This window comes from Lissotriton vulgaris, chromosome 9 (genome assembly GCF_964263255.1).
Source record: "Lissotriton vulgaris chromosome 9, aLisVul1.2, whole genome shotgun sequence".
Classification (NCBI taxonomy): domain Eukaryota; kingdom Metazoa; phylum Chordata; class Amphibia; order Caudata; family Salamandridae; genus Lissotriton; species Lissotriton vulgaris.
Window position 1 is genome coordinate 172,230,254 of NC_141697.1, and position 18,349 is coordinate 172,248,602.

General features: G+C 42.9%; 1 pseudogene; it reads left to right on the top strand.

Annotated features, from left to right (window-relative positions):
• Positions 1-495: 495 nt before the first annotated feature.
• Positions 496-18,349, top strand: part of LOC147689795 (uncharacterized) — an 80,818-nt pseudogene continuing 62,964 nt past the window's right edge.

Here is an 18,349-nt window from a genome sequence, read left to right on the forward strand (position 1 = left end):
ATTGCTGAGTGTCGCACCCAATACGTGTGGCAGGTGGCAGTAAGTGGGTTGTGGCCTTGCTTAGGCTGGTGGCTGCATCGGTGGGTGTGCACATTGAGCATTGCGCCATGCTCTGCGAGCTGCGGTCTGTTGTGCAAGCGCGTGAATGCCTCATGTTTGCACTATCCCTGATTGCCCTGGAGCTATATCTTGGCCAGGGGTGCCCTGGAGCCATGCCCTACTGACAGTCTCCCGCCTCAGTTGGTCACCTCGGCTGCCTGGGCAGCTCGTAGTAGGGCACAATTTCTGCAAACTAGCAAACAGGGGTGCAGGTATCTAAACGGGTAGCAGGGAGCACCTATAGCAGCCAGCACCTGGTTCTCCTTTGCCAACTGAGTGAACTCTGCATTTCCAGTGCTCTAGAGCATTGGTGCCTAACTGGTGATCCTTGTGTCTCTGGAAGTGCTGTTGTGTTGCCTGATCCCCTGGCTGCTACCTACATAACCCACAATCGTCATGGGAAAGCCGGATAAGTCACAGCCTCGCCTCACTTTTGAGGTGCAGAAGTCTGTAAGAACCCAGCAAAAAGCAGCATCGGACTCTGAGGCGGATACTCAGGGGGAGGGGCCGTACAGGTTCGGAACAATGCTACTGGCCATGCAAAAAAGCCTCCAGTACATAGAGGGTGACATGTCCACTATCACTCACAGGCTAGACCATATGGCTGCGCAGAATGCACAAATGGGGGAGGTGGAGCAGAGGGTATCCTCCATGAGGTTGCCAGTAAGACACTTGAAATGGAAAAGGTAATAGCACTTATTCAGGCAAAGAATGAAGATTTGGAGTCGCAGTCACGAAGAAACAGTATTTGAATTTCGGGTCTTTCCGAATCCACGAATACTGGGAGGATGGAGACACTTATTGAGAGCCTGATCAAGGAGATATTTGGACCTGAGAAGTTATCCACATGCTCATCATTGAGTGCGTTCTTTGTTCCTTGGCGGCACGCCAGGTGCCGGGCGCTCCACCCCGACCTATAATTGCCCGGATATTGAACTACTGGGACAGAGATGCCATTTTGAGATTGACTAGGGATAAAGGCACTATTTGTCATCAGGGAAACACATTGTACTTTTCCCCAGACTTTACTGTTGCAGTCCAGGCTGCACGCCAGGAGTTTGGAACTGTAAAAAAAATCCTCCAGTCTGAAAGCATCCCCTATGCGATGTTGTATCCTGCGGGCCTGCGTGTGGAGTCAGAGGGAAACTTTAAGATCTTCACAGCCCCCAGGGCGATGATGGAATATGCCAAACAGCTGAAGCAGCGAAGACGAGAAGACAAAACACCATAAAAGCACAATTATATACAGGTTAAAATACAATTAAATCATTATCTGGAGCCTGACTGTTTTTTTACACATGGGTTAAAAAAAGATTAAAAATTCATTATGACAAACAGTATCAGCCCTGCCCCCTAGTTTCCCTTAATCTCATCGAGACTTTAATAAAATTCATAATGCAACAGAGTGTCCTAGGCTAATTTGCCCTTTGCAGAAAAAGTAGAGCATCTTTACCTTGATCCAATTTGGCTTGTTTTAAAATTTCTTCCAGAAATCTACGCCTGGGTATTGTATAAAAGAAACACAAAAGTACAAGATGAAGAGTGTCCTGCGGAGACTTATTGTCGCAGCCCCAGGCACCCTTCTGCTCAATTGTCAATGTAAAACCTGGCGGATCAGCTATTAGACCTGCCCAGGCGGCACTGCGATTTTGACAGCTGCCTTTAATGGTGTCACTCTACACAGATGATATGATGGGTTATGTACGTGAGCCCGCCACATACTTGCTGGAACTACTGAGAGAGTATGACAGGTTTGAATGATTTTCGGGACTAGGCATCAACTGGGCTAAATCCACGGTGTTTCCGCTGATGGCCCGCACCAAGGAGATTGAATTAGACTTCCACCTGCAGTGGTCGTATGAGCCGGTAAAGCATTTGGGAATCTGGCTCCATAGATACCCTGATGGAGTGATTTCAGCTAATTACGGCTGGGCAGTCGACACAATTACAGATCAGGCTGCACGCTGGGCTAAGCTGCCCCTTTCCCTCGCTGATCGCATAGCGGTCATACAAATGATATTGCTACCCAAACTTCTATATCTGTTTGTTAACATCCCCATCCAATAGAACGTTGCATTCTTTAACACACCGCAGTCTGTTCTGCTCACGTTTGTTTGTGGGGGCAAGACACCCTGGTGTAGCTAGAAGGTGTTAGCACAGCCGTTCAAGCATGGTGGGTTTGAGGCCCCTGACTTCTGATTATATTACTTATGTGCTCAGGCGCAGTTCACACACTTTTGGTTCTTCTCACAGAAACATCAACCACAAACAGCCATTAAGGTGGACTCTCTGCTCCCGGTGCCACTGTTTGAAGCTGCCCTAATGGGCGGGGGGACCACAGGGTGAAATCAGCCCGGTTCTCTGCCCGGCATGGGCATGGAATGCATTGGCTAAAAGGGCTAATGTGGATTATCTTTATGCCCCAACTTTGCTACTTGCAGCGCATACAGGCATATCTGCTGCGCAGGAACCAGCTGTCTTGATGGCGCTAGGTAGAGTGGGGTTTACTCACCTTGGGGATCTATACAATCACGGCCAGTTGCGGGAACTTTTGGAGTGGTAGAGTTGCCACTGTGCGGGTCTGATGCTGGGTTTCACCTATGTGGGGGTGCAGCAAGCAATCTGAGACATCTAGCCTGGGTACCCGGACGAGCCGTGTGCGCTGCGGGCACTGCAGATGATGCTAGCGGGGGCAGAAGTGGTACGTGAGGGCTTGATAACAAAATTATATAACGCGTCCCTAAGGAGACTTTATCTTGAGGAATCCCCCTCCTATACTAAGTGGGTGACAGTATTGGGCACCACGCTGTTGCTCGATGACTGGAAATTTTGCTGGTTGCTGACTTGGCAGCTGACAGATACTGCAATCTCCACATCATCCATTTCAAATACTTACATCAACTCTATGACACCCCGCTTCAGCTGCGCCGATTCGGCCTCCGGGAAAGTGCATGCTGTGTGCGTTGTGGGCAGGCAGATGCAGATTTCTTGCACCTCGCTTGGACCTGTAATGGTATACATAACTTTTGGATGCAGGTTAAACGAGTGCTCACGGATGTGGTGATGGAACTGGTGGGGTGTATGCCTGCTATCTGTCTGCTGGGCTGGGTACAAAAGCTTAAACCATGAATAGGCGGCTGCTAGCCATTTTCACTCTGTTTGCTAAGCGGGCTGTGGCTCACAATTGGGGGGCCAGAACCGTCCAGACAGTGAGAAAGTGGATCAGGGATTTACTTTATTGTAGGGACCAAATGGAAACCTATGCGGAGGAACTACGGGAGGCCTCTCGTCCCAAACATCTTTGGGCTCCACTCAAGGGGTATTTCCTTGGGAGGCCAGACCTGCAAGGACCTCTTGTAACATAGTGGTATTGAGTATATGGGGAGCCCTGGGTGCATATCACTCTGTAGCATTACCCAGGTATTTTAGACTGTTTTTTACAGTGCCAGGAAGGGGGAAGGGGAATGGGTGGAGGGTTTGTTTAATATGGAATGGTTTCTTTTAAATTGTTTAAAGAAATGTGTATTTATATCTCATGCAAATGTGCTGGCGGAAGACCATGTCGGGGTGCTATACATTTACTTGTCTACAAGCTGCTCAATAAAGATAATTAAAAATAAAATAAAAAATGTACCTCTTCCAACTGTTTTAGTACCCCTTTCTTATATACCCCAAGCTTCTGTAGGGTAGCTTTTAGAAACCCCACCACTTGCTCCAATGTGGCCAGTTCTGTCCTCTCCACCTTATTCTTAAAATGCACCTGCCTTATCAAAACCCCTCGAATAAAAACTTTTAATGTGTCCCACATAACTCATGTGGAGGTCGTGCCTGCATTATCCAGAAAAAAAGTAAGCAGTAACCCTTTTCAGAGTGGACGCCACACCATCATCAAGGATAATAGCATGCTTTAAGGTCCACCATGAGTTTTGTCTCTTCCCAGGGCATTGCAATAACATAATATTAGCTGGTTAATCCGAGACATGCTCCGGAGATGATTAACCTCTTTTATACATGCCACCAAATATGTATTGGCCAAAAGATAGTCCAATCTAGAGTAATGGCCATATTTTAACTGTGGAAAGTGTACCTTCTTGTCTGGCCTTTTAGATATAGCCAAACATCCACCAACTCTGAGTCCTGGAGCATATTCCTTAGAGCCAGTCTCGTCCGGGGTAAATGAGCACAGCCTCTTCAAGTTGATCAATCTAAAGTAGGGTCTAATAATGTGTTGAGCTCTTCCCCCAGAGCCAAGGGGACCAAATAATCCACTAAATTCAATTCTAGATTTGCAATATAATGGAGGATCATCTGAGTTTGGTCCATAAAATCCTATACATACAAACTCAAAGCCGGCGCATCTCATACCAGCTAGGAACAACTTTCCAGAGCTATCCATTTTAGAGAATATAACCCCCACCCAGAGCCCTTCCTTGTCAGAATTGCTATCTCCTTGATCTGTCACCACATAACTGTCCACTGATCTACTCTCACTTGCAATCAGGTGAGTCTCCTGTAGAGTAATGATATGGGCCAGACTTACTTCTAAATACCGCAACACCACTCTCTGCCTTCCTCAGGTCCTATTACCATTAACATTCCATGTTATGAAACGTATATTCTTTACTATACCCATTATCTTCAGCCTGGTTTGGACCCAACATCATATACACGATCTCTAAAAACACCTACTTGGTAAGGACATTTATTTTTGTTTTCCCACTGCTCCCCACCTTATGCCCTCTACATCCCCACACCCACCACACCCAGGGCTTGTAGGCATTCAAATGCCTTATGTCTGGGAGATACAGAAATACAACACTCATAGTGATTTAGCCACAATAAGCCATCCAGGTGATCCCAGACTCTATGTACCTAATATTCACGAACATCCTAATATTCAGAGGTCGGCTATCTTCTATTTGATGGAATCTATAAATGCATCCACTCTTCCACTACACGATAATTAAACATCTGTTTATTCCACATGATGTGAAGCATTGCAAGGAATTTCAATTGCAATTTTGCCCCCTTAGTTTCCATTGTTCCTCCAACCTCTTGCCTAATTCCCTTTTCTTTTGCTCTGTTGCCTTACATATATCCGATCTGATTAGGACAGAAAATCATCTGACTGTAGAGGAGCCATCCTTTAGGGCCACACTCAAAATTGCCTCCTTTACTATGTACATAAGCAAATTAACCAGCATTTTTCTTGGTTTCATTTATTGATGATTCCTCCTCAAAGGATCTCTGTGCCCTCTCTGGACCTCCTACTCTAGATTAATTGCTGGTCTATCATTAAAAACTGCATCCCACAGCAGATTGATTATAAAGGCCTGCATGATGGCTCCTTGCTCAGCCTCAGGCATTCAGGAATCTTAGATTGTTCCTCTGTGAGTGATTCTCCACCCTCTCAAGATTTTCCCTCAAACCTTGATTTTGTTTAACCAGCATACTAATCTCTGTGGTATTTTTTACGACTACTTGCCTTATTGAACCTACCTCCTCTTCCAATGCTCTAGTACGCGCAGCAACTTCATCAAACTTCTAGGACAAAACAGAGAAGGTGGCTTGAATGCCCACCTGGTTAGCCTCAGAGACCTCAAACATATTGTTTCATCTCTTCTTTTAAACCCAAAAGAATGTCCACCAGTGATTCCTCTACTTGCTCCCCATCTGGCCCACCTCCATTTCCATTCAGATGGCTTCTCAAGGGCACCTCCTCAGTTGTCTCAGACTTTTGACCTAATGCCAGGGCTTCATACCTATAACTGGTAGGAACCTGAACCACACTCCATGGGACTTTGTTTGTTCTCATCTCCTCTTAGGGGGTTAAGGGAATATTAATTCATACTACGGATCCTAATATAGTGTTATTCTGTTCCCAGGAGAAATTTGCTTGCTACATATTCAACAGCACACAAAAGACATATACATCAGTCTCACGGCAAGACTTAAAAGTGAAGCTCACCAACAGAAATGGATCTATATACCTATTTAGTGGGGGTTTACCGAATTTCAGTAATTCATCTTATTATGTTGCTGTGTTACTGGGCATTGCCAATCCCTTGAAAGAAAAAACTTTTAGCTCAGCTTTAGGCACTTTAGAGACAGAGGGACTATGTTATTTTATTGAACAAAGATGGGCATTTGGCATTGCTGAGAATACATCCTAATAGCCAGTGAGAGAATCAACAGTCAACCACAGCAACATGGCCAAGTGAGAAACAGATAAATACTGGATGGAGATTTTTAGACAATGGCTTGCATGGCTGTGTTGGTTATGTCATGGATTAGAAAAGACAGTTGACCAAGGAACAGGTTCATCAGTATGAACATGGCAGATACTCTGCCTTTGAGATGTGTCTGGTGATATTGCTCTCACAGCTTATACAAATATTTGAAGCTGCCGATAAAAGAGGAGCAATCTACAACTGGATGAAGGGCATCTTTCTGACATTATTCTTCAAGGGAACTATTTCATCTTCTACACTACAAAGAAAAGTTTGAGCATCTTACAATGCTCAAACTATTCTTGGGTGGGCTTTATTGAAAAGAAAAGAAAAAAAAAGAAAATAACACATGTTCTTTAAATCCCTTTTAGCAACTTTTTATTTCAGATACTTGAGGTAAAGGGCAGATTTAATCTATTAAAAGAAAAACAACAACAGAATAAGCGATCCTTTATTTGAAATGTAAGGGGAATCAGGTTTACCCAGTTGGAGAAGAGGCCCAGGGAGAAATGTCTGTCAAAAAGAGGGGAAACTGACAGTTATGTTTACATTGTCAGTTACGTACTCAACCCAAATAGAAATTACATAATAGAGCTGTGGAACAAAAACTGATGTTTCCAGAACCTCCTTGGAGTGATGGAGAACGTGGAAAGGAGTCAGGCACACTGCATATATAGTGGCATTGCTAAAAAGCTTATTAAAATCCATGATGGAGACTGAATGAAAATAGTTATGGCACTTTAGAATGGTTACAAAACTACCGATTTCAGTGTTAGAGAAAAAAAGGAGAACAGTGATTATGAGCAGAAGGTTCTAGAAGGTTTGAAATCGATTGGTTTTGGAATAGATCGCATATATTTTGAACTGCATGTGTGCGTGTGTGGCCCTTATGCTCTACCTGTGACTTTTGTCAATATGGATCTCAAATGCTCAATTAGACTTTAGGGGTCATATTTATTTATCTTTCATGCAATGCAGAAAGGTAAATTGCTGTCATTTTTTGTGTGAAAGGGAGAGAGAGAAGTGCACCATTTCTGCTCTCTCATTGTGCTGATGCACTGTGTGCTTTCTAGCACCAGATCGGGGACCCTTGAAACAATTTTTAAAGGCATATTTCTATTTCACACAGGAAAGAGGAAATACCAAAGATAAATACAGATATTTCTCCTTGTTATGCCTCTTTGTGGTAGTCGACTGATATTGGTGTAATCCCAGGAGGTTTAATTGCCATTAGTAAATATGAGATTTTATCAAATTTCATTGGTTGGAAAAAGGATTGGCCATGCTCCACCCATGCATTGCCTACCACAATGAAACGAAGGGCAAAGCAGCAAAAGCCATTGTGTTGTGTTGCATTTCTTTATAATGTGGCACAGGAGACACAAATAACCCGTTCCATGGCTTTGTAAATCCCATTTAGAAAGTTGCATTGCATTGCTATGACTTGCATCACACAAGGGCATCACAAGTCCTTAGTAAACCTGTCCCTAGGTGTTGAATTGGGAACAGGATCCATTGCAGTACAAACCAACTTTTCCACTGTAATGCATTTAAATATGGAAAACAATGACGAAGGGAAAGCTCAATTTTCTACCAGGGAAAAGACTTAAGGCATGATTGTTAGTTTAGAGGATAGGGTACTATTCAGCCACAGTGAAGGTCCCATGAGCTCATTTAGAGCCAATTATACCATTATTACATTGATGACGGAGACTACTTTATCCCTGTAGCTGACATAGCCCTCTGATGGCCTGACAGAGTAAGGTCCGTCAGAGGTTTGCCCATGTGTCCACCCACCCGATTCAGAGTGGGCAAACACATGGCCAGGATTCACTGTCCTCACCACCTTATAAAATCTGGTGGTAACTGGCAACGAAAACTGAACAATTTCCCTTGGTGAGGGAGGCATTGCGTTTCCTATTTTCCAAAACAAAATCTCACTTTGTGTTGTATCTTGGAAAATAGAAACATTTTAAGTTTGCTGTATAGCTCGGTCACGTTGAAGGAGCTATCCAGTGCCACCGATGTTCTCTGAGCCAGCAGATATCTCAAAATTTGGCAGGAAGGGGGTCTGTCAGGACAACGGTGCACTTTACTTGGGAGTTGAAACCAGTGTGTTAAACTATAAATTAGGCCCTTAATCTTGCTACAAAAGGCCAGATAATCCATGTTTTTTTTAGATTTATATAGCTCAAATCCTGATCTTTTACCATATTAAACATTAGAAGTATAGGGAAATTTCTATTGTAAGAGCATATATTGATGCATCAATATTAAGTTTTAAACTTAAAAAGTGGGTCGAAAGCATATATGTTGCGATGGTGATAGAGAAACTTTTAAATGTGATCTGTGCTGTAACAAATAGGTACTATCTCAGGATATATGGGATAATGAGGAGGTAGGGTTAGCTCACACAGCTTTCTGTCTATTTCTGGCTCACTCCAACTAATGCAGTAAATCATCCATACTATTGTGCTTCAACCTTTGTCAATTCTGTGAGTCTAACATTATGTGGTGCTCTACTTTCATGACCCTGAGCAGTTTTAGTCATGTAAGACAAAATGAAAATGAATATATTATTTTATCTCCTGTGCATAACATCTACTATAGAATCTATTTTGATTATTCGGATTCTTAGCAGATATTTTGTGGGTTATAAGATCAAAGATCATGGGGTTTATGAGTTAGAGAGTGAATTCTCTTAATCATCATATCATGATTGATGTGCTTATAACAACTATACAAATCTAGCTTTATCAGTTACTCAAATATTTGCTTTTAAAAGGGATGATGAATATTTTGTATTTGCAGCCATGAGAGAAACAGTACCAATAGTTTGAAGATAATTTCAAGGCTTTTGTGAAAGCTAGGAAGGACCTGACATAAAAGAACAATCTGAAGGCTGAAAAAAGCCACTTCTGTTGTGTGTCAGATTTCATAGAGAAGTGTGAGAAACTTGGCAGTAGTATGGAGAAAACTGCACTCTTATAGTATTACTTGAGCAGTTAAAATATCGGAGATGATGTATTAACATTAAACAATGATGTGGATGCTGTTTTTTATGGAGAAAATGTACATTCTCCAGTGGATTTAAAGACACGGTTGCAGATTAAAGAGGAGGCTGTGCCAGAAAAATTGAGGGTTTTTTGCATTTGCAAAAGGGCTAAATCACCAAAAAATCATTTTAGTATATATTACAAATGTTACCAAATTACAATTTGTGTTTGGTCCCAAATAGTGATGCGGAATTTTAAACAGGAATTCCAAATACCAAATCAGAATGGTATGTATTAACGTTGTGCAACCAGATCCCAGTCACAAAACATTAATAATTTACTGACTACAAATATGTAGTGGTGACCCATTTATAAATGGAAAGATGCCCACTTGAAACCCCTTTTCCTTTGTAAATGTAAACAAAAGGTTTGAGTGAGAGGAGGCAATGGTCCACCGGACCACTACATCTCCTTCTCAAACAAACAAAGATAAAAGAGAGAAATGCTTCTTTTAAACACAATCGTGCAGAAGGGAAACAAGCTGTCTTTACAAAAATTGCTTTATTAAAAAGCAATCACAGACATGATGATCTGCTGACCCAAGAAGGCCACCATCCTTGTGAAGCTGTTGATTTTAGTGGGCCTCCAAATGTGACCTACCTCATCAATATTCATGAGGTAGCCATGAGGTTTGCCACCTTCTAGGAAAAGCTAATTTTAAATCAAAAGTCTAATACCTTAGGAATGGTGGTTTTCTAATTGCGAGTCAGAGAATATTGCATTTTGGAAATCGCTATTCCCAATGTTAGTACACCTGGCCCATGGTTACTTTTTTGAGTGGGCTTACACATCACTTTTATCAGTCCGTTTCTGTTAATTCTTCCATTGGGTGATGTCAAATCATCCAGTTTTCATGCTTAATTCAGTAAATAGAGTATCATGCTCAAAGTTGTTTTATTAAACGGTAGCACAGTATTGACGATATATGACTTTTGTTCAATATTATTATCCTTAAAAACAGATAGTGATGTCTGCATGCCTGGTATATACCATAATACAGCTTCATCCTTTAACCCCTTGCATGCTGGTGACGAACCCCAGCCGTCACGCTCCGTGGTGCTCGTGTGCTGATGACGGCTGGGGTTCGTCACGGCCCCGCCCTGTTCATTTGTTTACCGCACAGCGGCGGAAACGGGCCAGCAGCGAAGGGGTTAATCAGGATAATGGAAATTCCTTTGAATTTGTTCTGTATATATTTAAATTTGCACAAATGTCCTTAGATTTCTCAGATCAGAGATATGGCTGCTGAATTAACAGTATGATTCAAAAACTTTTAAAGTAGAAAATATTTTAGGCAATGATGTCCAGCATCTTCTCTTCTTTTATTTTGGTATACAGATAAAGAATGAAGGAACTCCTTTATGCCAGTAAAACATTGTTAGTTATCTCTAACATGCATAAGGCAGGGATATATTTCTTAATGCTGATGAACAGATTTTTCAAATTATTGGATGAAAAAGTAAACTGGAATATGTGAGAGAGTGGATTATTAGTTGGGGGGATGGTAGTCCTCTTCTAGTTACAATGTCCCTATTCTTGTTGTTTTACTGAGTTTTATATAGCACAAACTTGACCCGAAGGTATTGGGTATCAGAGCGCTCTACATAGCACCAGTTGCATTACCTGAGGACACATTCATTTTTCTTAGCACAGGGAGATTTAGGGCCCGATGTAGGTCAGTCGGTAACGGCCGAAAATCGGTATTTTCGGCCGTTACCAATCGGTAAATAGGTGATTGGCATGTAGGGGGCATTATTTTACCGAATCAGTAAAATTACCGATTCGGTAATTTTACCGATTCGGTAAAATAAAAAATCGGTACATTTACCGAATCTGAGCCACCCATAAGTAGGTGGGACTCTTCAGAGTCCCAGGAGCCTTACCGAATCGGTATTTTATCATCAAATCCAATTTGATGGTAAAATACCGATTCCGGTGTGCATGCACATTTGTGCATGCACACCTATGCCATGTGACAGGCAGACCTGCCCTTAGGGCATGTAAGCCTGCCACATGGCACCCAAGCCTGTTTTGGGGGTGCCAGAGGGTGTCAAAGTGACACCCCCTGCACCCTTGTGAAAATCGCTATTTACCGATTCGGTAAATACCGAATCGGTAATGCCCATTCATTCCTATGGGCATTACCGATTCGGTATTTACCGAATCGGTAAATACCGAATTCATCCGATTCGGTATTCCAGCACATCTGGAATACCTACATGTCGACCCCATAGATTTACCGATTTTAAATTACCGAATCGGTAAAATTCGGTAATTTAAAATCGGTAAATCTATTTCACCTACAACTAGCCCTAAGTGATTTTCCCAGAATCACAGGATGTTCAGCGTTGTTTCCGAGACTCAAACCTAGTTCCCCAGTTTCAAGGTTGATTGCCCCAGCCGTTAGGCCAACTCCTCTCCCCAAGGAGATCTAGTAAAGGTTTCCGTAATGTAAACCCGAGTTTAACCCCTGGTAGCTATGGCACAGACCGACAGGGTTTTTTTTTTACAGGTTTTTATTGTTAGAAACATAACATGTTATCATTGTTGCCTGGCAAAAAAAAAATAAACAAGTATATAATGAAAAGCACTCACAGCATAAGATCAATAATAAGGTTCCAGACATTCGAAATAAGCATATTGGGCAAAGCAACAGATCTTGGGACAACTCATACTATTGGGTACAGTAAAATCAATTAGTGGTAACAGCCAATAATAAAAGGCATGAATAGCCATGTTTAAAAATAACAAGTAACAAAAAAGACCACAAACAAAAAGAACAATCTCCTAGCTCCCCCCCTCGCATCAATCACTCCCCCACCCAGCTGTAGGAATGTTGAAGACAATGTAGTAGCAAGGCAGCTCTCTCCTATCGTCTGCATAGAGAGAAATAAAATGAGAAACCCCATGGGTCTGAAAATCGGTAAAGGGCAGACCGCTGCATGCTGTGCATGCCAAAGGCTTCACCGAGTGGGCAAAAACTATAGGGGACAGAGGACAACTCTGACGGGTACTACGCCCCACACAACAATGCCCTGAGATAGTGCGATGAGTATGGTTCCGGGCACCAGAGTCCGGATACAACAGAAAGGTGCAGGAAAGAAAGCAGCGCCCCAATCACATACAATAAAAAACGGTGATTGATCAAGCCCTGATCTGTTGACTGGGTACGAGTGTTCTGCTTAATTCAATACTCTGTCCATCACCACCCCCTTTTCTGAATCACTTTGTCCACCATAAGCATGGAAGGGTATGCTCAGACATGAGTCCCTTGCTCACTGCACCATCAGGATTCAAGCAAGTTGGGCCGAAGACGGCTGTAATGCCAGAAACCGGTCCTCGGAAGCTTGTTTCCCTTCCAGTAAAAGAATTGGCTTGGTAGTTTGGTCTGCCCTGTTCCCATGATGCACTGGGCCAGGGACAGACTAATTTGCATGTAGCCAGGTTCTGAGCTGGGATGGTGCAGTGAGCTAAAAAACGGTGATGGATCAAGCCCTGATCTGTTGACTGGGTACAAGCGTTCTGCTTAATTCAGATACTCAGTCCATCACCACCCCCTTTTCTGAACCAATCACATACAAAGCATAACTGTGTAGAGGTAACTCCAGGTGAGCTGTTGAATGCTTGAATGCAACCCAATCCAGCAAACATAGCCCTACTCTATGATGTCCACTAGCCGCCGAACATTGAGAGACATTTACCGATCCATTATAAAACCCGACTGGTCAGCATGAATCAAGCCAGACATATGGGAAAGTAATCTTTGCACAAGTATGCCACTCTAGGTCTTATAGTCAACACTGATAAAGGCTGATACGTTGTCATGCCCATAGCAGGTTTCCCAGATTTGAGCAGAGGAACAATTAGGGATTCCCACAGGCTGGGACATAGCACATTATTTGTTAGAGCTTGGTGGTATAGACCACCAAGTGAGGGGCGAGGAGATCGAGGTAAGCAGCATAGAACCCCATCAGGAGACCATCTGTCCCCATCACCTACCTGTGAGCCAGGTGCCGGACCTCAACCCGGATTGCTTCCTCCACATATCCTCTCCAAACACATCTATCATCTTCCAGGTCAACCCACCAGGCGGTAAATCAGGTAATCAGTCATGAATGGTGGCACCTCCAATGCCGCAAATAATGAGAATAAAAATCCTCAAAGGAATGGTTTATCACAGTGTGTATTAGTGTAAACCATCCGGGTTCACCAATTCCAAAATTGGCAACCCACGGCGAGAGGGGTTACCCATCCAAGCCAGAAAGGAGCCAGACCTGTCACCCTCAGCGTGTGTCATGACAATATATGCTCTTTCTGCAGGTCTGGTCACTCAGGGCACAAGTGTTTAAGGTCCCTAAGGGCCCATCATGCACCCCTAAATCACACAAGAGGGTCTTCTGGAGCCCACTGATTCCATCAGACAGTGCCCTTGAATAACAACTGTAAAGGCCCCCCACTCCATGATTCCGTGCCGTGCCAGCATTCTCAGCAAAAAAATGTTGAATACCTTCTCTAACAGTCTTGCAGATTGCAGAGTCCTCAAGGCTCTTCGCCCTCAGCTGCCAGCAAGGAATACAGGTGCATATCCCACCCAACATAATGTCAACAGCATTGGATTATGGTCCGGTTAAGTATTTAATGGATGTGATGGCCCCTAGAATGTCCTCAGATCAAAAAAAGGTGTGAAAATGAACGTGTATGATTGCATGGAAGGAATAGTCTCGAACCTGCTAGTGACAATGTTGCAATCCAACTACCAGGCCCCAGTGAGCTTACCAAGAAGAGAACTTCCATGCCACGTGGACAACAGGGGAATCCTAGATTGGTTGATAAGACGGATAAAGGTCACTGTTGGCTTCACATTTAAAATCCCCACCAACAATAAGCACCTGCAGTTACAAAGGGACCAGCACCTTGGACAGCTTATCAAAGAGCAGAGCACAGTCAATAATAGGGTATTAAACATTAAAGTACCATTCAACTGGTCCGTCAAGCCAGAGTACCACCCCTCTGTGTCTGTTGTGCTACTAGTAAGTTGGAACGGGACACCTGGTTTTACCCATAGCAATCCTCCCCGGGTGAAGGTCAAGTATTTAGTGGACGCCCCTTGCCCCCTCCACTTCTTGCAAAGAGCAGTCCCCTCCTTGGCATTTAAATGCATTTCGTAAAGAAAGGGTACAAGAATACTCCATAACTAAAAATATGCTAACATCTTATAATGCTTGACCATTTGTAATCAAGTGGAACATCCTCCATCAACCAACAGTACAACCCAAAGACACAACATGAGAGAGTCATAAATCCATGGCCAGATGGGAGAGAAGAAAGAGCAACCAGCCACAAAAACCCATAAACCCAAACTAAACAACAAAAGAGTCCAACACCTCCTCCTCAGGACAACAAGGCAACAACCTCCATCCACACTGAAAGAAACAACTAAATGAATCTGTAGGTCAAAGAGACAGCCTTGCCTAAGATGTGAAATCAGTGAGAAGTGGGCCAACAAACAGGGAAAAGGAACCCCCGACTAGGTATCCCAGCCCACAACCATAGATAAAAAGATAGAAACTCCCAGGGGCCCTACTTAAAGGGGGAACCCCTCAATAAACAGCTGGCTAGAGGGATAACAAGGGGGCACGCCCAGGTGTTAGTTACATCTGCCTGTTACAGGGCAGGCCTCTTTGGAGATGATTAAGTTCCTGGCCACTGCCCAGATGGACATGCTGTCAGAGAAACAGAATGACTCTCCAAGCCAATGGCCTTTGTCTCACCTCATCAAAGAGGTATTCAGCTTGTGGGTGACAGTTGGAAGCTCATTCAAATGGCCTTCTAGTGACTATAGACAGAAAAAAGGGGGCATTTAAATAAACAGTGCACTTTGTAACATATCTAGTACCGATCTGACTATAATAAGGAATTGCATTTTTAGTAAATATTTTAAATTGTCCAAATAATTAATTTGTTAGCTGGTTTCTAGGTAGATATAATATTGTTTAATTGTAATATTCACTCCAACTTTTAGGCCTTGTCATAGTATGGAGAAGTGTTATCTTAGCCTTTACATGTTCTACTTTTAAATACCATGCTACCTGCCTTGTTAGGCATTGAGACCTAATTAGGGGTGAGATTAATATTTAATTTGAGGATTTAGATTTGTCGAAAGGTTTTTTTGACAAGTCCAATTTGCAGTTTAAACCTGCACAGCCAGGGTACTGATGGTAGGCCTGCAGTAATGTTTTGCATTGTCAATTTAGTGGTGGCACAATATGTGCTGCAGTTCACTAGTGATGTGTACCTACTAGCCCTATCTACACTTTGTACCATATATTAGGGACTTCAAGATAATTTGTGTATGTCATCTACCTGTATAACCAATTTCCGCACGTGGTAGTAGTCAGAGCACATCCACCTGAGCCTAGTTAGCAGATTTCCAGTGGTCAGTTTCACACACAGAAGTATAACTCTAACAAATGAGGCTGAAAAATGCAGAAAGAGAACTTTCCCCACTGAAACAAAACTGAGGTTTTCCCAATTTAGGGGCCTATTAGAATGGCGGACGGACCTGCGTCCGTCCACCACCCCAGAGGAGGGGGGACCGTCCGCAGGGGCAGCGGCGGTCTCTCTGTGCTAATTAGGATGTGACCGCCACCCTGGCGGTCACATCCTGTATTTTTAACATTGCGGTGGGTGCTGCTTGAAGCAGCACACGCTGCAATGTTAAAAAAAACATGTTTACCTTTGCGTGCACGAAGCTGCAGGCACCGTGTGGTGCACACAAAGGCAGGGGGGTACCATAGGTACCCCCCATGTGCACCCCCCACGCTCCCTTCACCCCTGGGGGCCCGCAACGGGTCCCCGAAGACAACAACGTATGCCTTTCCACAGCAGAAATGCAGCCGTGGAAAGGCATATGACCGCAGCTATCGTAATATGGCTGGCGGTGTCTGATAGACACCGCCAGCCATGTTAAAGCTTTTCCGCCGTGGTCGGAAGGCGACCGCAGCGGAAAAGCGGCGGACGGAAAATAGATCCCCCAGCCATCCTAATCTGGCGGGGGGTCATTTTCCAGTCCGCAGCGGATTATCCACAATCCTAATGAGCCCCTAAGTGTGGATACTGCCCCCATGCTTTCATTGGAAAATTGAATATGAAATGGTACAGTGAGAGCATAATCCACTTAGGTATCTTTCTGTGATAGAATGTCACGTTATGTGTGTAGGAGGAATGCAATTCACAGGTATTCACTTTGATGATGGCACTTGAATGTATGTGGATATATTAATTCAAATGAAATGTGTGTATTACCATAGGCCATATATGTTGTAAGCAATCTCTGGCTTCTGTTGTAATATGTAAATTTTAAGAATTTTGATAAAAAATAAATTGAGGTTTTTATGACATGAGCATGAAAAATCCTAAATTCCCATGGCTCCCATGGCTCTACTGAATAGAAAACAGATGGTGGTTTTGAAAACAATATAAGAATTGTCAAATACCTTTGCTTTTTTCTCTTTTAATGCTTTACTCCCTGAACTTAGTTATTATCACCTTAATGAAAATAATTATGTAGCTACAGCTTCTATTATTCCTCTTTTATACTCAATGATAATAGGTCAGCGTGAGATTAATTGTATTTTCTAAAGTATTTACAGTCTAGGCAGTAGATTGAATGGAAAAATGTGTGTGTCTACTTCTATTCATTGTTTATCGGTAATTCGGAACATGGGTTCTTTGGTCATAACTGGAATAAACGACACTTTTTGGGCGCGCCCATCAGCTAGACATGTTGAGGGGCCCCCTCCAGACACGATCGAGAGAGCTGCGACCAGAGTACTTTGCTGAGGGGGCCCCTCGGAGCTTGACCCACACCCGCACCGCGGGGGCTGTGGGGGGCTGCGGGGGCCTGTGTTACGCCATATGACCTCGAGCTCCACCAAAATTAATTACTTTCAGACTGGTGTCCTGAACTAAAGTGACCAAGTCGTTGAAAATAATTCTGTCAAATGCCCCATGCGGGTTTTATTAGGTTTTCTACCATCTTCTATGACTTTACTTTGCGTTTACAGCTGTGGCAGCAGCAGAGCTGATGGCCAAAGAGTTGAGCCTGAATCACTTGAAATCGAAGTCCTCTGAGGAGTGAGTTGAATATGTATTGCTACTGTGTAAGTATGAACGGTTGACTGTTATTAAATAGTAGTAGTGTGCATTCGTGCCATGAAATATGGGGTGATTGCTGCACTTTTCTTGCATAGCTCATTAGTTTGTATCATTTATTGTTCTAGTTATTTCGCTACTTCTTTTTTGTGCATCCTCTAAAATGTTACCTTTTGCTTTATTCTTGAATGTTTGTAATCTTGTTCAATGAGCGAAAGCCATTATTTTATTCATGCATGTTGTTGATGATTTTGTATAGCAGTGTTTTATTCAGAATACGAGACATATACTATTATCTATTTGCACCCAAATTGAAATATTATAATTAGAAATCACTGTCATGCTCTCATTTTGATGCATTATATTAACCACTTAATTCACGAAAACAGAATATGAATAGGATTGGCTAGGATCGCTTTCATTGAACCAGTTTAAAAGCCGCAGGAATTTTTTTACTAAAGCAGCTGTATCATTTATAATTTATTTTAAGTTCAAAAGAAACCAGCTTAGTTATGCTATATTGATCTACTTCATCCCAGATATCTTTCGGCTTACATTTATGGAAGCGCTTTCTGAAATACAGGTCTATTACTTTGTATCTTTGAACCTGACTAACCTAACATATGTTGCATAAACAATATATGACAGATATTGTCTAATAATCCTGACCCAACACCATTGCTTTGTGATTAACATAAAACCTTCTTAGACCATTACTCTAACCACTTACATTACATATTCCACATCACATTGCAGACATGTATCAGCATTGCAGACATGTATGGACTCACTGCCACATGCTCTGTGGAG